Below are 21,306 nucleotides of genomic sequence, written 5' to 3'. Positions count from 1 at the left end.
TTACTATCCATTTGACTACCACAATGCAAATGAAACTATAACAACGTAACAACAGAGTGCAATAATCAGCTTAAAACCCCTAGGGATGAGACGGCGTATAAGACTAATTAAGAGTGCTTTTATTCCCGCGCTAAGTGCATGCAGACTATGCTAATTTGATAAGTGCAGGTATACTTTTGAGTAATTGGAATGAGACCTTAGGCACCTAGTATTTGTACGGAACTAAAGAAAGAGAATTTGGCTTCCAGTGTATACCTGCAACGTCAACTATCACTTTAGAGAAAAGGAAACAGTTAATGCAGAACATATTTTAAAAGAGTAAATTGAGAATAACACTAAGTGTCAACATAGACACTAAGTAGAGACTTATTTCCTAATGCGAACTGCTAAGGAATGGAACATGTTCCCCTCATCTGTATTCCCGGCCGAATACAATCTGGCTGGGTGTATTCAAGTCAAGAGGGAATAGGCCATTATTGAACCAGTGAGCTACAACTTCGGCCTTGTCGTTTCCATCAGGTGCGACTAAGGTCAATCACTGGCCAGTTTATAGTAAAAAATAGACTAAGGCTAGGTTCACATGGGGCGAGCGGATTTTCTTGTATAGCCTGACAAGATTTTATTTGACCCTGAAAGAGTGTCGCTACAAACCGCTTTCATATGGCAATAATGTGCCGACGTCATACGTATTGGGGACAGCGTGTACTGGTTACCCGTTAATATTTGTAGAAAATTAAAACATGGTTTTAGAGAATCAAAATTTAAAAAGCAAGGTTTTAAGACTCGCTACTTCTTTCCGCACAGCCTAAAATCCATGAATCTTGTGCCTTAATCGAAGTCATCGATGTTTATTTTCTTTTTTCGTGGGACCTTGTTCTGTACTGGTGGCAGTTATGGAACGGCCTATACATATTTTTCACGGCAGAGCTACAGACACCTTAAATTAGAACAAAGAATATATTAGGCTAAACGCGAAACCAACAAATTAATACAGGAGAACCGCACTATAAACTGTCAGTCCCGGACTTGTCAATAACCAATTTCAGAACATTGGTATCGAAATGCTGTCGAATCCTTCATCCTTTTTTGTTGTAAGTAATTTATCACGTTTAGTATAATAATTTTCACTTTTAATCATATTATTTTGGACAAAATTGCGATGAAACCGTTAGAAAATTTAAAATATTTGCTTCATGTTTACATCACTGACATTCGATGACTTTCGACAACGGGTGTCAAATAGTAATCCTTGCCAGTAAAAGAAATTAGTTCAGCTGAAAATCCGCAACGCGGCGAGGGTCAAATAAAAACTTGTCAGGCTATACTGTACACGAGATTTCATCAAATACCGCATTAACAGCGAACTATGTTTCGAAACCGTTTACTCGGAATACGAGATTTTTACGCAATATGCCATCTGAACGATTTTGAAAGTTGCTATACAAAGTTTTCTGCTGCTACTAGGTTTATATATGTCGCAGTAAGATAGATAAAGCCGTTATATAGTTATAACCCTAGGAATATAATTATACGTCGTAACATAGTTAAACGAAAGCGATTAATTGCTATCTTACTAGGAATATCACTATAATACTAAACTAGTTTAGTCATATAGTTATATGACTGGATTCAGTTTAGTGAAATGATTGTAGGCAGGAGTGCAGCGGTGCGGCGGAGGTATAGTTATAACCCTAGGGATATAAGGGAGCGATTCAGAACCATCTTACTAGGAATATAATTATGATACGGTATTTAAAATTGCAAACGGGACTTAATCGCGTATTACTATGTATTAAGTCCCGTTTGCAATTTTAAATATGTGTAAAAATCGTGAAAGTTTAAATCAGTGTTTTATAATACGTATAGCGGGACGATTTGGAATAACAACACCGTCACTGAAGTTAGAACAAAGTTTATTTTGTATCGATCCGAACATAGTACACAATGTGGTTACTAAACAAACGAATCCAAGCTATATTAGTTAAAACGTAACAGTTAGGGCATGCTCCTGGTATTTCCCGGTTCATGATTTCCCGGGAAATCCCGGTAATTTAATGGTGGCTAAAGAACCGGGACAAAAATTTAGGAACCGGTGCTCGCGTTTCTTTTCAAAATATCCGATTTATTCATTTTTTGAATTGTATCTGCATTGGGATTTGTGCGATGGCAGTTTTAATTTAATCTGACAAGATAAACATGATATTTAACGCAAATAGTGTAATTTGCAACATTGCTTGAAACCATGGTACTATTTATTTCCGTATATAACGTAAACAAACCACAGTGAAGAATTGTTTAGGGCAAGAATTTGTTAATTATTTCCAATTCAATGTGCTTATTCTCTCAAAACACACAGACGGACGGATAGAGTCGCAACATAAGGGTGTTTTTGAATTTTTTTGGTATACTTAGAACTATAAAAATAGTTCGAAAATTCAATAAATAATTATGCACGAAAACGCAACCGTGACATGAACGACAACTGATGCCGAACGACTGCCTTGTGGTAGCGGGTAAGCCCCCGCCCCCGTCTCCACTGCACCCCCGCACTACACTGCTACAATTATACTACTGAACTTAATTGCGACATATATACCAATACAGTTTACGGTAAAATTTGAACGCCTTGTTAACCTAGCCTATGTCATCTCTCATCTCTGACTATGTATAAGGTTATGACATATTCAATTAGTGGCAACGTTCATGAAGGAAGGAATGACGTTAGTTATCACAACTAGCGGCTGCCGTTGGAACTAATTTGACTCCATAAGACCACAAAGTGAGGGCAGCACCAGTCATAAACATCGCGAATACAGAGATTACAGAGTTGTACCTAAAACGTGGACAATTACTAAGCAACGTAACAAATTGGTACAAAAAGCCAACGGTAACACCGGTGTGCGCGGCGAATAACTTCAGCTTTCGCTTAAAAAGGGACCAAAAACGATGTTAAAATGTAAGAAAACCTTTGTCGGTGAAGACCTTTCTCATGGGAACGGGCTTTTAAAGAATGCCAGGAAGTAATTTACCAAATTGAGACGTTAAAATAATTAAGAGATCGACGTAACGTCTTTTGTGAATGATCATTAATGAATTGGGGACCATTTTGTTTCTTGAATAGGAACGTGGAGAAAGAAAACTGGGTAATTCGGCAGTAATTTAAAGGTTCTACAGATGTTGTGAGCCATGTTTTAAGATGTAACTTTCAAGCCTTGTTTTCAACCAACATTTTTTTTTTAATTTTTGATTGATGTTAAATCTTAGTACAGTGTGCTGCAAAATTGCATGGAGGAATTATGAATGAATTCATTGATAAGTTCTCCATGCACTTTTGCAGCTCACTGTACATTTATATAACTTATACATGACTTCATAAAGTAGTTTACAGCAGCTACTTTAATTTCAAATGATAACATTTCCCGAATTCATAATTTTTTACATTTCACAAAAAGTTACATTTTTTTTTCCAACGTCAACATATCACTAACTCTCATTAAACCAATTTAATCTGCTTTCGCTAGAGAAGTGGAATTAAATTCTGCAATTTTATCTTGCATTTAATCCGAGATTCTCATTAAAAAGGGGATGTTACATCAACATTGTTCGGAACTGTAATTTCGTAGAATAAGTTTCTTAGTAAGGTGATTAAGAACCGTCACGAGAGATGTCGCTGTACCAAGAATGGCAATTTCTACATCGCGCTAACGACAGTTTTATTGGGAATGTACATAAGGGATTGGAATTTTTTAATTATAAACTTTTGTGACTGTTTGAATTATTTCATAGTCAATCCTTTACTCGGTACAGGGCGCCCTTTTTGCAGGAATTAGGGATACATATAAAAACATATTTCCTACATTTGTGGCATTCTCAATAATAATATAAAGGTCACTTAAGCAGAGATACACTCTAATTGGTTATCCGTCTAAAATACGAGCAAATTTGAGCTTTACAGTAAGCCATGATGTGGTGTACTTTTTTTAGAACGTCACATTTAGTTGCTGTTTTTTAAATGAGCTAAGAGAAGGACTCAAGTTTAAACACCCACAGTGGAAATTATATTTCTTCCATGTACGAAACTTTCAAAAGAAATTTTGCCATATAATTAAAATCTGCCCTAGAAAAGGAAAGGGTAACTTTTAGTGATGTGAAAAATAGTTTAGGCAACCTAGAGGTTCTCGTCGGCTCTAATTTTAGCGTCTAAAGTTAGGAACCTTTTCACGGATCGCTGAATAAAAGGTAGGTATCGTATATCTACAGAATAAATAATTAGTTTAAACTCGCCATCAACATACATAACATTGCTATTGCGAACAATGTGGACAAACCATACAACGGAATATTTATATTCTAGCACTATTTTATTTTTGACTTTCTTAACGTGATAATAATTAAATTGTTTAAACAATATTTTGATGAAATAAAATAAAATGCAAGGCTTGTTTTACATTATCATTGTTTGTTTATTTGTACGTTCATGTACTAACAAAATAATGGATCATTTTTGTAATCTGAAAATAGAGAGAACTTCAATTTGAATTATCTGAGGTAGCTCGGTAGGCATCAAGTACACTCAACAGTCACAAGGAAAAACGCCCAAAGTGGTTGAACCAGTAATCGAACCCGGATCTTAGCTTAGGTACGCGGCTGAAGTCCGTAGCCTTGTTAATCCTCGAAAAACTTTGAAAAATGCTCAATTCAACGGTCTAGAATCTCTTAAAATATAATAATCGGACTCTGGCCGCCGCGAGCACTCATGGCTGATGAGTGATAATGGATTTCCATATGACTCGAAACATGTTGCCGAACGCGAAACATGTTGTCAGTGTCTTGAACGCGTTTACTGTCAATTAACAAGTTTTTTTGAGTGAATTTTTAAAGAATTCGTGACGCTGACAACACCCAATGGCGTTGACGTTAGCATACACTGTCTATTCGTATGGGAGTAAGTGAGAGCGCGATGTCACTAAAAGAGGGCGGCTACGTACGAAAAGTACGGAAAAATATTAAAATAAAATAGAAAGATGCATTATTTCTGCAAAATGTTTCGTTAGTGCTTTAGATATGTATATATTTGTTATTGTAATATTAATTAAAGACAAAGTGAATAATTGAACGACATAGAACCGTTTAATGACGAATTCGAAACCAATCTTTGCAATTTTTTTCTATCGAGCTGATTTCATTAAATCGTGTATCGAGTACGGCTATGTTCGTTGAAATATAATGAATAATAACAAGTAATTTACTTGCCTTACTAAAACTCATAGTTTGTCTTTAAAAACTGCGCAAGTACCTACCTAACATCAGTTTTGCGCAATTGGGTGTTGTCAGCCCCTTAAATAGTAACACATAGGTACCTACTAATACTAATCTAGTATGTACAGGGTGGCCCAAAATTACATTGACAAAGAATAGGGAAATGTTGAAATAAACCAAAATATCGAAGTTACCGAAAATATTTTTGGGTCCATATATATTGTATATTTCTACATTCACCATGGATATTTCAACAGCATTCATGTCCATTTCGCAAGGTTTGCAATAGACCAATAATAGGTTTACCTAGACCAATTGTGTAAAGACATTTTTTCCAGATTCATAAGCTCGATACGTTTCAGCCTACTTAAAACTATAAATTATAGTTTTAAACCCTAGCCCGTTTATTGATTACAAAAATTAGGATATTTTACAAGCTAGACGTGCAAAAAGTTAGACGAAAGTCATACTAGAGGTGCAGCGGCATATCATTATTTTTTTGTTCTAATATTTGCGTTTGTACTTCAAAGCCAAAGGAGGATATTTTGAAGACGATTCGATTTATTTGGTCAAAAATTATTAAGGTTTCACATTTTAATTTGTAGGACAATCATTCGTGTAACGACAGAAAAATAATCATACAAACGTTTGTCAACGTATTTTTGGGCCACCCTGTATATTGTATAATCTCTCAACAAATGTTTCTCCATCCACCTTGTGTACCTAAAGCTCAATGCCTCGAATGTGTCACGGTTACCAACAAAGGCCTTTGAACGACACAGGACATTATGGCCCCGTTTTCTTTGTTGTTAAACTATAGGGATAAATGTCACTTCCAAATGTGCCCCGGTCCGCCGAGCGATACAAGGGTTAACTGAAAAGTGATGTTTTAGTACTATAGTTGTTTTGGGATAGTGATATAATTTTCATCACACTCGCTCAGTGAGTGCATGCACAGGCGTAGCGGAAATTGTAGAAAAAGCTTTTTCCCGAGAGAGTTATGATATTTCTAGTAACATATTTGCCAAGAGATGCCCTGAAGCTTTAGTGGTTTCATGTGCTCTGCCTACCCCTTTATGGATACAAGCGTGATTGTATGTATTTATGTATGTATATTTTATAGTTCGGGAAATATAATTTGAACGTTTACTATAGAGTAAACGTTCAATAGTTATTAGTTTTACAAGGGGGCAAAGTTGTTTAACCTCACGTGCCAATATTAGCGTAGTGAGTGGTTCAAAAAGTGGAATCTTGAGCGTTGGGAGGGTTTCAAGGCACGAAGGTTAAACAAACTTTGCCATCGAGTGAAACACAATTTTTTTTCCCCACACCAACACTAACAAAATACTGACTTTAAAACATCAAACTAAATCAAATCTATCAATCTATTTATTCAATATATTGTATGATTCAAAATCATTATTTATAGGTAAATTCTACCAGCCAGCTTAAGACATCAAGTTAAAATTTGTATGAAATTACTTTGCACTCTTGTGGATAAAATGCAATTTTGCTATCTGTTTTCGAATAGCAAAGTACGCCTTTACCAGTTGGTGTAGTGAAAATTATATTTCCCGAACTATAACTCTTTTTTAATCTTTCTACATCTAATTTTTTTATATCCCAAGTGTGATGAAAAACATTGTGTGTAACTCTGGTTGTAAGTAGGTATATTGCAAACTCGAGTCTTTAAGACACGATTTAACTTACTCTCGTGTAAAACATTTAACTTCCGCCGCTCGTTGCACAATGTACCTACCATATACTATACCATAAATATTAAAACTGATCCAAGAATATTACGATTCGGTTTTTTTAATTTACTTTATGTTCAGTATTTTTAAGCGTATGGTGTTTGTAAAAGTATTCAAAAGCCGAAGTTTCAGACTATGTTTGTCTACAATATTCTCACTATAAAATATAATATATCTGTACCGTAATCAAGGCATCGCCATCCCGAAAAGTAGGCGACCACAGCAAAAGCCAAAGAAATTCCAGCTTGATTTTTTTCACTTTGCAGCATTTCAATTTCAACAGCCAGCACTTGTGGACAGTGCAAATAAAATAAAGTTTTCGCGCATTCCCGCTATGCGTGTTCTCATGACGCAGATCGGCTTGCGGTCTTTTTTCTCGTACGAAAAGCAAAGAGACATTTTTTTGTTTTTATGTGGCTGTATCAGTTACTTTTGGACGCGTGATGATAAAGATAAATAATATCGTTCTTACGTTTTATGTTTTTTTTTTTGTTTCAGCATACCGCCCGTTTATAACATAAGTATTTATTTAGGTCATGAGTTTACAACTTATGTTACAAGCAGAAGGAGTTGAATATAGAATACCGATTAATACAATTGTAATATTATTATCTGATAATTATTGAGCATTATTTTCTTTCGTCACGACATCTATTGACAAGTATTAGTACTGATTCACGCTACTTGACGCTAGATGTCGACTAGGACATAACTTTAATACGTTTACTGAATGAAGTTACCACTCCCTTATTTATATAAGTTGTTTCGTGTCGATAGTCCATGTAGTTGAAGAGCAGTTACGTTTTATTTACATGTAGTATGGAATTGCAAAAAAAAAAACTTTGAAAACTCATAAAAAATTGTAAGAGCAAAAAAAAAATTTTAACCCTTTTTTCGTCTATAAAATTTGTCGTAGTTTCTCGGATTTGCCGATGTGCACATTAAAAAGACTCACACTGTATTTCTATAGAGAACCACAGGGTTTCATACATGCTCTGAGCATGCATCTAATACTTGCGTGCAGTACTTTACTGAGCAGTGAGCACATTACGCGCCAGCGCCTGACAAAGGCTTTTTTATAAAGCGTCGCCCATTGTATTTTCCTACGCGTCGCTGTTATAATATAAATGCCCGTATTAATAATTAGAGAACACTTTGATAGTGCTCTGGTAAATCCGAGTAGCAAATAAATAGGAAGGGATTTACTTTGCTTAGCTTTGAGCAGCGAATTGAGTATACAAGAAAACGATTACCCGTTGATTAATAAATACATACCCACATGATCTCAAACGCTAATACTTTTCAGTACAGATGGTGTTTTTTTTACGCATTAGTGCGAGAAGTGGTTCATTGTATGTCAGGTCGAAACTTCGGATGGCCATCTGTATTCTTGGGCTACATACTTAATTGACCGAAGCGACTTTGTAGATCTACTGTTTACTAGATTTGCTTTTAGTAATGTCCGGATGTTTTCCTCTACAGGTCACGTTTCCAACTACTTAATTCCAGGTTTTGGAAATATTTTGATAATGCGGAAATTGCTATAAAGAAATTAAGCGCCAATAGCGTTTATGATGCTTAAAACCATCGTGTCTTTATTTTGATATATTCACTTTATCGTATATTATGCATATCGCAAAGGTCTACAGCTCACAGAGCCACTAATAATAATTATCGTCAATAGATGGTGTTATTTTCTGCATTTATTTTACATTGTTCATACTGAACAAAAAGTTGTTCAGTAACTAGGGGAAATAAAAATACCACAGAGTCAACATAGGAAATAAATAAAAATTTTTTTTAGCAGTAACACTAGTATATATAAATTAATAGGGCTCATCCATTAATTACATCACACCTATTAAATTTAAATATTTGCAAAATCTAAGTTTAAAAAAATCCAAAGCATGAAAGCTGGATCCAAAATCCTTGAACGGAGAACGAATAAGGTTTTTTTTAATTGTTTTTTGGTTGATTTTCTGTTCGTTAACTTCGTTCATTTTATACCTAAATCATTTTAAGCAACGCGTTTTTGTGATTTTTACCTTTCTAAACTAAGAATCAGAATGTGACGTCACACTAGTGGGGGAAAGTGTAGTTTAGTGTAACGAAGTGTGACAAGGGGGAGGGAGGGGTAAAAAAAACATGAAATTGGTGTGACGTAATTAATGGATGAGCAATTCAATCATTTATTCATAAATAATAATTTACACGTCACATGATATTACAATTTGTATTTCTATTATAGTTCGTATGGGTAAAAATAATAATAGTAGGTACTTAATCTAGTATTAAATAGTATTAACCATAGTTTTATAATTTGCTTTTTATATTACAAACTCTGTAGGTATTTGCCCTATGTAAACTGAAATAGTGCACCATGCACTAAAGAAAAAGCGATCAAGCCCACTGGTGGCGAAGCCGGGAATCGTACCCGGGTCTCCAGCTATCTCGGCTGACGTGCTAACCCGCTACACCACCCCGACCGCCGAGGTACCCGTCGAGGCCTTTAGTGAATGGTATCTATTTCACTTTATAACCACAGAAAGTTTCAAAGTCAGACAGCCAAATTGATTGAAACAGTATTTTTTTTGGCGTCTGTGCCTACTCGTATAACTTGCCCAGAATGCGAGTTTCTAAATCTGCATACAGACACATTTTATAACTTAAAACCGAAATAAATTACACATATGAAAGAAAAAGTGACCAAGTCCTCTGGTGCCTGAGGCTGGAATCGAACCAGCGTACTCTCCAATCGCGGGTGATGCCTCTTTATCCGCTCGGCCACCCAGGTCACAGCTGTCGAGGTCGAAATTATCTCTCATATGAGTAATCTATACAAGGACTCGTAGCGCCCTCTGTCCATCCCTAGGGCAGAACGGTATGGTTCTTGGTGGTTATTTTATAACTAACCAAAAAATTTGAAAACCCTCGACCGCGACATAGTGGACCGATTTTCATGAAACATGGCTAAGAACACTCCCGACTAATTCAGCTTTCAAGCAAAATAAAAACTAAATCGGCTCATCCGTTCGGGAGCTACGATGCCACAGACACACACACAAACAGACAGACAAACAGATAGACCGACACGGACACGTCAAACTTATAACACTCCGTCGTTTTTGCGTCGGGGGTTAAAAACGAAATAAATATAACGTTACCAAATAGACTGTTGCCATGTCAGTCAAATTCTAAATATCTAAAATATCAAAATTCACACAGCCGAAGGCAATAGTGGGAAAATATAACCTAACCACATTTTTTTTTAAACCGTCGACCGCGACATAGTAGACCGATTTTCCCCGACAAATTCAGCTTTCAAACAAAAAAAAACTAAATCTAAATCAGTTCAAGGTACGATGCCACAGACAGACACACAAATAATCAGACAGACAAACAGATACCCGATAAACACGTCAAACATATAACACCCCATCGTTTTTGCGTCGGTGGTTAACCCTTAATTGGACAGTGTTCGCTGTGGCGAACATACATTTAAAAAAAATCTACTGGTCACATTTTCATCTTTGTTTATGTTTCGTTCGACTGAAATTGTAGCTTTGTATTGTTTTAATTGGTAGAAAATTATTTCACTACTGTCACAATATTCGTATGTCAGCAGTGCACGCAAAACCGCGGCAAGACGGCAACCGCGAAGTATCATCAAGTTATTTATGACATTATATTAGATTTTTATTTTGTCACATTAATAAAAACGACATTTATCGGTTACCAATGAGGTAATTAATCGTACTAAAGAGTTTCTAGTTTAGTGTAAGTCTTAATTTAGTGACAATGGCACTTAAAAAGTCATGTTCGTGGTACCGAACACTGCCATCTTCACAGTGAAACAGTAGGTTTGTTGCATGTTCGGTGTGGCGAACACTGCCAGCTACGCAGTGTTTGAATTCAGGGTTGCATGTTCGGTGTGACGAACATTGCCAACTTATCGGTGGACCTTATACTAAAATATTTATTTGACAAAAGAGCACAAAGCTAAATTAAATTACATTAATATGGCGTCTAAATAAAAAAAATTAATAGCCAACTCTAACCTAATTACGAACATCCCGATGCAAAAGTACCTACCCGTGTTCTTGCTGCGTTACCGTGTTGAACCGCGATGGATGTGCATCAGGAAGGTCCTACAGCGAGGATTCAGACCCCTTTTCCTCATGAGTCTTCCCACTTCCACAAAAATACTTTCTAAGAGTAGATTCATCCACCATCATTCATCCAAGAAAAATATTCTAAATACTCTCATCCGAGGTTCGCTTCACTCAAAGTGTAGTTAGGCGTGCACTTTTTGCCATCGGTGTCAATAAGTCCAATGGGCCTGATGGTATTCCAGCTATTATGCTGAAAACGTGCGCTGGGGAGCTTACCCCAGTTTTAATTCGCGTTTTTTGGCATTCATACTGCTCAGGTAAATGCTCGTCATCCTGAAAGACTGCTTGAGTCCATCCAACCGCAAAGAAGGGTGATCGTACAAACCCTACACACTGTCGGCCCATTGAGGCCCAGAGGAGAGAACCTCTCTTCTCTCCAAGACAATGAAGTAAGTGGTTAATAACCAGCTCTTGGCATACCTGAAGAACACCAGACTATAGTGAACGACAATACGGCTTCCACCATGGTCGTGGCGCTGGTGATCTTTTGGTATACTTATAGTTGGGCCACCGCCATTGAGAACAAGGGAGAGGTACTGGCAGTTACCCTAGATATCGCTCTCTAAGGCTTTTGATAGAGTTTATCATAAGACGCATCTCCCCAAGCTACCCTCGTACGGGCTCCCAGAAAGGCTTTGCACGTGGGTCGCCAGCTTTCGACCTGGGCAAAGCATTTCAGTTTTCATCGACGATCAATACTCAGAAATCCGGCCCATTAACGGAGGTGTACCCCAAGGATCTATCCTATCACCGACCCTGTTTATCCTTCATATCAATGATAAGCTAGAAACTAGCAATATCTATTGCTATGCGTATGACAGCACAGGTGACAGCCAGTACACAGGTCGTGCAAATGCCTATCGTGAGCAGGTTTTGGAAATCAGAATGCAACTTGTGTCTCAAATCAATGCCTCTCTTGAGCAGGTATCCGAGTGGAGTAAACATAATCTCATCTAGGTGAACCCCAGTAAGAAGTTTTGCAGATTTTCTGCATATAAAACCCCATTTGACATAACATAGCGCCTAAATTCCAGGACATTCCCCTTACCGTCTCCAAGAGTACCGGGATATTCGGTGTCAACATTACGAAGGAGGTCTAGTTTCGGGGTCACAAAGTACAAAAAGGGCACACAAAGTGTAGACAATACTTTTATGTTCATTTTCTATGAAAAAATTGTATGTTTCTTGACATTTATATAGCAAATTATTTCACACTTTTAATTCTTGATTAGCTGGCAGTGTTCGCCACACCGAACATAATTTTCCTGAAAAACTGAAAGACTATGATTTTTTTCATTATTTTTTCGGGGCTCCTTATGACCCATAAAAAAAAAAAAAAGCGAATGCATGGTCTTTCAGGTCAGAGGTAAAGACCTGCCACCTGTTCCTCCTATACGTTTGTATGGTACTCCATTGAATAGGGTAGAATCTTTTAAATACCTTGGCCATGTGGTTACCTCTGACTTGAAGGACGATGCTGATATTGAGCGAGAGCGAAGGGCGTTGTCTGTTAGGGCAAACATGGTGGCCCGCAGGTTTGCTCGTTGCTCCGCTGAAGTTAAGTTAACTCTCTTTAGAGCCTTCTGTACAACTTTCTACACGAGCAGCCTGTGGATCTCCTATACCCAGAAACAGTACAACGCCCTCCGTGTACAGTACAACAATGCCTTCAGGATGCTGATGGGACTGCCCCGCTACTGCAGTGCATCAGGTATGTTTGCTAATGCTAGAGTAGACTGTTTCTACACCACGATGCGGAAGCGGTGCACATCCCTGGCGCGTAGGGTGCGGGACAGCTCTAGCGGCCTCCTGAGGGTATTTGCGTCAAGGTTTGACTGTCAGTACATCAATCATTGCCATATGATTCATGTACTGACAGGCAAGCCTATATACTGTACATAAATGTGTCTTTTATGTTATGTCCTGTCCTGTTTTATATCTACTAACCATAGCTGCTATAATTATTTATTACTAATTACTAACACATGTTTTTTTTTGTAAATTTTGTGAATTTTTTGTATATTTTAAATGTATATGGACCTGGTCTGAAATAAATGATTATTATTATTATTATTATTATAAAAATAGTATTGAACAAAAAAAAAGCGCATTTTTAATGTTTATATGTCTGCCAAATTAAGGGTTAAAAACGAAATCGGAAATATAACGTTACCAAATAGAATTCTAAATATCGAAAATATCGAAATTTCAACAGCCCAAGGCAATATTGGGAGAATAAAAATTGAATCGAACCATTTGTTACTCGCGCTAATAGCGTGGCTCAATTGGGGCGGTAAATAAATTATTCGCGGGCAACTTTATTTCGTAATAAATATGATACTCACGTTCTCTCGTATTTCTAATTTTATTTGCCGAGAACCTTTCAATACCTGTAATGGGTACTACGTTACCTTCTTTTATAACGATCTTATGGTGGTATGGTCAGAAATAATTGTACAGCTTGCTTTTGGGCTTAGCACATAACTAAGTAGGAGGAGTAAGAGTTTATCCAAGGCCATGTCTAATCTCACAAAATCAGTTATTATATTTTTTTTTTTTTTTAGAATAGCAAGGTGTTTATTTCTCTAGTTAATATGTTTTACAATTTTTGGTGATATAGTATTCAAGAAACAAACAACATAACAACTATAAATAAGTAGCACATCAATACCATACCATTATCAGTACCATAGTATGGATAATCAATTACAATTATAACTGATTTTGTGAGATTAGACATTATTCTTTATTATGTACCTACGTACTTTGCACTTAACTACATACACCCTGTTTTTATTAAATTCCGTTAACTTTAAGGGAAGGTTCTTTAGATCAAATACAATTAATTTCTCTAACTCTACGCGTCTTAACTCTTACGGTTATAGAGTTATTAAAAAAATAAAGATAATTACTGAACACGTGTGTGACAGCCTTTACCAATTCCTAATGTTATTTGTTTTGACATGTGCCGTCTATCACTTGACACTTGAATGTTATTCTTAAGGGTCCCTCACACTAATAAGTTAATTTATTATGTATGAAAATAATGTTTTTTTTTTTGCGAATTTAACTAAAAGTGATATACAGGGTGGTTCCTGATAATGAAAACAAAAAAAAACACGATGTATAAGGTGTAACCAAATTAGTCACGGATATTTTACGACTTATAGTACTCCGCTCCTGGAGTGTATTTATGTATGAAACATCATAGGTTTTGTTCTGTTTTTTTTGGAGAAAACTAGGAAACAAAATAAATGTGATATGTTAAAACATCCTGTTAATAAAATAATTAAATGAAATCTCTCTAGACACTGTTAATGTGACAAGAGAGACACTGTTAAACATCCTGACAGGCAATTACATAATAGCGGATAGTTATTTAGAAAATATTTTTTTTTTGTTAAGGAAATGAAAACAAAAAAATTAAATGAAAATTTTGTTAATTTCTAATGAAAGTTAATTGTTTTGATGTTAATGAACGCCCCTTAAAATATCCGTGACTAATTTGGTAACACTGATATAAAGTTCCGTTTAATTTCAACGTAGGTAGATAATAGAGATGTAGTTTTCACTTATTCTAATAATCATTACTATTTCTCGGCATATGCTTATCTCTTTTTAGCTTTTTCAGACCCAATACATCGTAACTTACTTGGCCACTGCCTATAAGCAGTAATTTTGTGAGCTTCTATTCTCTCATCTGACAATATTTGTTTTGTATTACGCTTAAATGTGACCTTTTCGTTCTTAATCATAGAGGAATAAGTAGAGTTGTAACTCCATACATCAGTAAATGCGAGTTATTTGAATAGGCATTAGGGTGGAGCGAAAAAACACTTTTCTGGAATTAGCAAACCTAATAGTTATCAATCAATGCCCCTTAGTCTAATAGCCTTTGTGCAAATTTTCAAATTTTTAAATCAACATCTTCTGCCTCCGCAATAAGTTTGAAATTTTGAAAATCTCATACAAACCTGAAAATTCAACTTTTAGATAAAATTTTTTTTCGGCAGTATTATGTTCAGTATATACATTATTGATACATATTATTACAAGAAAGTACCAAAAATTGCGAAAATAGTGTTAAAAATCGCCAATTTTCAGTATTTTAGTATTTTGGCGAATGTACTGAAACTAGACAAACTTTGGCGATTCTTGACGCTACTTTCGCAACTTTTTGTAGTTTCTCATAATAATATGTATCAATAACATATACTAAACATAATACTGCCGAAATTTTTTTTTTATCTGAAAGTTGAATTTTTAGGTTTGTATGAGATTTTCAAAATTTCAACCCTAATGCGGAGGCAGAAGATGTTGATTTAAAAAGCCGAAAATTTGCACAAAGGCTTCATAGACTAAGGGGCATTGATTGATAACTATTAGCTTTGCTAATTCCAGAAAAGTGTTTTTTCGCTCCACCCTAATAGGCATAGTTATTATGACATCTAGCGACAATCACGCGTCAACTAGCGTAAATTATCAGTACTGCTACTTGTCAATAAATGTCGCGACGAACGAAGAGTCTAATACTCATCAATTTTTAGCTAATATTACAATAGTATTAATCAGTATTCTGTTTTGAATTCCTTCTGCTTGTAATATAAGTTGTAAACTAAATAAATAAATATTGGGGGACACAAATAAACCTAGCCCTCAACTAAGCGCTTGTACTATGGGTGCTAGGCGACTATATATTGGGTTGGCACAAAAGTAATGACACACTCTACAAAACTCTATACATTTCCTTTCTTAAGTTAATTGTTTTCGATAATATTCTAGTATGTTGTAGAACATTCTAGGTACTTCTAATGTGAGGGTATATAATGCCGCCCTCGTGATTGGTTTAGTTTGAAATAAAATGGACGAGCGACAAGTTCGAACACTTTACTTATACGAGTACTTGTTAGGCCACAGTGCGCGGGCTGCGGCTGACAATATCAACACTGCATTGGGCGCTGGAAGTACAAGCCATGCCACGGTGTCCAGATGGTTTGACCGTTTTAAATCAGGAGACAGGAACCTTGAAAGTCAGTCACGCTCAGGGCGACCGCCTGCATTCAATGATGACGATTTACGCCGCGAACTACAGTCGAATCCTGATGCTACTACTCGTGAATTAGCGGAAGCACTTAACTGCAGTCACCACGCTGTGGAATACCATCTGCATGAGCTTGGGTATCGAAAAGTTTTGGCTCGATGGGTACCGCACATCCTTACCGACGCCAGTCGTGCAGTCCGTGTCGCCATCTATCAATCACTTTTGCTGCGACCCCGACGTAAAGAGTTTTTGACTGATCTGGTTACGGGAGATGAATCATGGATTTATTATGAGAACGATACATGTCGTGATTTTTGGCTGCCTCGAGAGGAAACGCCACCAACTCAACCGAAGCTGAGTCAAAAGAACCGCTTAAAAGTTTTGCTTTGTTGTTTCTGGGACTCGCAAGGCATGCTGTTTCATGAACTATTACACAATGAAACTGTAAACGCTAACAAATAATCAACACAGCTCACCGAACTATCTTCTGCTATCAAGAAAAAACGACGAAGACGAGCCACTGTAATTTTACTACATGATAACGCTCGACCTCATGTCGCATCTACCGTTCGCCAACAGCTGCAGAACTTGGGCTGGGAGACGATACCCCACCCACCTTATTCTAAAGACCTCGCACCATCAGACTTTCATTTGTTTAGAGCCCTGAAACGACATTTGCGGGGTAAACAATTCAATGATTTCCATGATGTACAGGTGGAGTTGAACAACTTTTTCGAGGCACAGCCATCAGAGTTCTGGGCGAAAGGCATCCAAACCTTACCGGATCGTTGGCAAGAAGTCATAAATGCTAATGGTGATTACATCATCGACTAAGCTTTTTGTATTGTAATAATAATAGAAAATATAAAACGTGAACCAAGTGTCTCATTACTTTTGTGCCAACCCAATACATATATAGCCAAATACCCCTTTATATACATAGAAAACATCCATGACTCAGGAACAAATATCTGTGTTCATCACACAAACTGTTCTAATATTAAATTTTTGGCATACGAGACACTGTTGACACCTAGTATCGAGTAGTGGTACACTGATAATTTACGCTATTTTACATGTGATTGACGCGTGATTGTCGCTAGATATCACTTAACTATGCCTATACAAATAACTCGCGTTTACTGATGTATTACAACTCTTCCCTTACTTATTCCTCTATGTTCTCAATGTACCTAAGGCTCTTTCAGGACAATTTGTTGATACATTATTTTTATCCTAAAAGAAAGAAATTGATATCCTAAAAGAAAATATGATAAGGGTAGCTGGAAGCGATATCTTAAGAAGATGAGTTCGCTTCTTTCAAAATTACCTTTCTACCTAATAATTATGTCTATATCTTGGGGACTCAGGGGCCCTCTTTAGACTTAGATTTTTAGTTTTATTTTTTTATGTATGGAATTTTTATTTAAGTGTTATTAATAAATAATTTAACAATTATGTCTGTACAATAAAGTTATTTATTACTACTAGACTATACAAACAAAGTGTTTTAGACCGATCAAATCAACAATGTCAATTTCCATTGCGGTTGGCCTTTCTCAAACGTTCGTACTTCTAACACCAAATCCCACATTTGCATAAGAACCCTTCAAGTTTAAGACTGTCCGTCTATGTGACCACTGTGCGAGATATCCCATCCTGATAACAGGCCCTACAAACATAGAGAAATTAGTAAATATAGAGTGTTTACTCCATTGACCTTTAACCGCGGTCTACCCGAAGTGACAATTTCTTCAGCCAGCTGATTTTTGAACAGACCGCTGCTTGGATTCGTGAATTTCGTTCTAAGATAATTCCACCACTAGGCATATGAATTCTACTAATAAAATGTTGATGAACGAGTAGTAAATATCATTCAAATCCCAATTTCAAGCGATCGTTTTTTTAAAAATTGCATTGGCTATTTTCTACAGACTTTCGAGTGGTGAATTTGTGTGCTCTCAATTCAAAAATCTGCGCCCAGACCAAGCTCCGTGGCGAACGATATGCAACTGACTTTATCGCACCAATATGCAAGAGCGATAGAGAGGGATAACTATGATACGCTTTAGAGCGTGATCGATTGTCACTTCGGCTAGATAGGTTTTATAAACAAAACGCTTAATTTTTTCGTAGTCGTCATCTACCTTAGCGTAAGTGGCAATTTCATCAGTAATGCCACTTGACGACAGATGTCGCGACAAACGGATAGTCTAATTAATGATCAACAATTATTAGGTATTGTACCGCTGCACGCTGTTCAAGAATTAAGGATATTAGCCGTGTCCACTTTTTCTTGGTGAATTTAATTTTTTGGTTAATAATACTGATTTGTGAACATTCTACCATTACTTCTCTATGCTTTCAGTATGCACATCATCTAATGAAGATCGCCAAAGATCCCATCCTTGACGGACAAACGCCTCGGAGCACTTTTGAGAATCTTATCTCTGGTCTCATTCCGGCCCACAAAGCGGACACCGAGGTCTATTTATAAAACGCTCGGCTGGCGACCGCACGAAAAGGTGCGAAGATTAAAGATTGTATCAGCAGGAGTGCGTTTTCCACGCCATGACTCTTCAAAGACTTGTTTGCTGAATGTATTGTACACCTTTTTAAAGCTTTGATAGCTCACGCAAGATTCACGTAAGAGTGATTTGCCTGTAAAAAATTCAAAGGCGCTCTTAAGGAGTCGCATATAATTTATTTTTGTATTATTCTTAAAGCATACTAGATATTACATTCATGTTAAGAAACTCGAGGTGAGTTATTCTAAGTTCGAGTATTCACTTTTCATAAAAAATATAGATATAGGTAATAAATTAATACATTTTATTGACACATTTATACAGATACAAAGTAAATCGCTTGATCGTACAAGTATGACATTTGGGAAAATAATTACAGCAAGTAATAGGTTCAAACTAAAATAATTAATAATTAAGTTTGAAATAATCACAAACTAAAATAATTCATAATTAAGTTGGAAATAATCACAATTACAGAACCGAAGCGATCTTCCTTGGAAATTACATCAAAACCAGAACTTGAAGCTTCATAAATAAATGTGTCATCATGAAAAATTGTGTAAGTATATGATTCGCTAAATTATGACTTTTCTTTGCGCGAATAAAAATACATTTCTCCATATTTCTTTCACAATGACGAAAGTAACTCGAATACGATATTACATTTCTGGCCATTAAGACAATTTCCAGCAACTCGCACCCGAGGCACTCGGGCACTTAAAATGTCACCGAATAACTTTATCCCACCAACTTGTGACAGCAGAAATGGTTTTTTACTTATTTTCAACTTAAACAAGGGTATTTTAAATTCTAAAGTTTCATTAAAAAGTACCTAACCTGTCCCAAGACGTTTCGCTTTGAGTATAAAAAATGATATTCTAATTAATTTAAATCAGAAACACTCCAATAGAGATCGTCCTTCTTGGAATAAGAATTTTACTGTATTAATTAAAAATAATTTAAAATTGTTGAGTGTTGAAACAAATAATCCTAAGACAAGTATTCTAACTAGACTACATACATAATTACATACATACAATCACGCCTGTTTCCCATATAGGGGTAGGCAGAGCACATGAAACTGCTAAAGTTACAGTGCCACTCTTGGCAAATAAGGGGTTGAAAGAAAACGAAACTGTGACATTGCAGTGACAGGTTGACTACATACATGTGACATTATTATACGATTTGCTGTTCCTTAGCAAAAGTGAAACGAAATGATTAATTTCTATTTTAAGATGCATGCCTTTTTATATCTTGTTTTATCTACCATATATGTTGTGGGAATGATTATAAAGTTCTTATCTATCTATCTAAATTCGTAAAGGTGTCAAGTCATACACTTTCGTCTTCTTCTTCTGTTTCTTATTTGCGTATTCTCATGGCTGAGAGAAGTGATCAGTGATCTGCAAGCCGCTCTAAACTACGGGCCTACCACGCTACTGTGCTGGAACCAAACCATGCTAACCTACGATGTGGCTTTCACAGACGTCTGAATATCCTGCATACAATTTTTCGTATGTTCCAGTCTAATATTAGGTTATATAAGTTAATACATAAATTACCAGTTATTAAAGGTGACAGCTATTAGCTACAGTTACACAAAGCTTAAATGGATAAGGTACTCTAAAAACCGTATTCACAGCATTAATAACAGCGCCATCTATACATATTCTGACTTATTTCTTTACCAATGCAGTAAGAATTGTAAGCATTACCTACCTAAACCCAACCACTATTAAGTACTTATCATAAAGCAAAACTAACCCACTACTTACTCGTACATTATTTATTTTTCAATTCAACGGTTAATAGAGCCAAAGTGTTTTAATAAAAAAAAAAAGTAAAGATAAAGATTGTTAGTTACATTTCAGCGCCACCTACACGCATTTAGCCTTACTACGATGGAAGCTACGCTCGCTTAGCTAACTTTTTCTTCAGCGTTAAGCTTATTCAGTATTCACACTTCGGGACTAGATGGCGTGTGACATTGGCGCGGCTTTAAACCGAAGCGCTGTCCTAATGCCGTATTCGAACAATGCTACTAAAATTTGAGTAAGATGTCACTGCGATTTGATTCCAATCTGTCAGTGTCAAATGGGATATTATTCATAATTAAAGTTATATTTGACACGAATTTATCCCATACAAATCCTATCTAGATCTAAATGTTCGAATAGGGCCGTAATTGTCTGTGTGACATTGCTAACGAGCAATCCAGTAAGAGCTTTTAAATATGTGTATGGTTTTATCATCGATGTTCTTCAGTTATAGGTACCAATAATTATCCATTTATCAAGATGGTAAGGTAAATATCAAAACCAGTTCAAACCCATAACAAGGTGTTAAAGCAGAATCGAGCTACTTTTTCTACCACCCCTTCTCAGATAAATCGGAGCTGCTAAGGTGCTCAAAATTATCTCAACACTTTTGATGCAGTCAGAATGCGTTTAGATATTTTGAGTATCTTGAACGTTCCAATCTATCTGTTAGGGTAGGTACTATCTAAGCGTTTGTATTAGAGATGCAACGAATAGTTGTTTGGCCGGATA

This window comes from Leguminivora glycinivorella, chromosome 5 (assembly GCF_023078275.1).
Source record: "Leguminivora glycinivorella isolate SPB_JAAS2020 chromosome 5, LegGlyc_1.1, whole genome shotgun sequence".
Classification (NCBI taxonomy): Eukaryota; Metazoa; Arthropoda; class Insecta; order Lepidoptera; family Tortricidae; genus Leguminivora; species Leguminivora glycinivorella.
The sequence above is the reverse complement of the archived record's forward strand: the minus strand, read 5'-3'. Positions refer to the sequence as shown.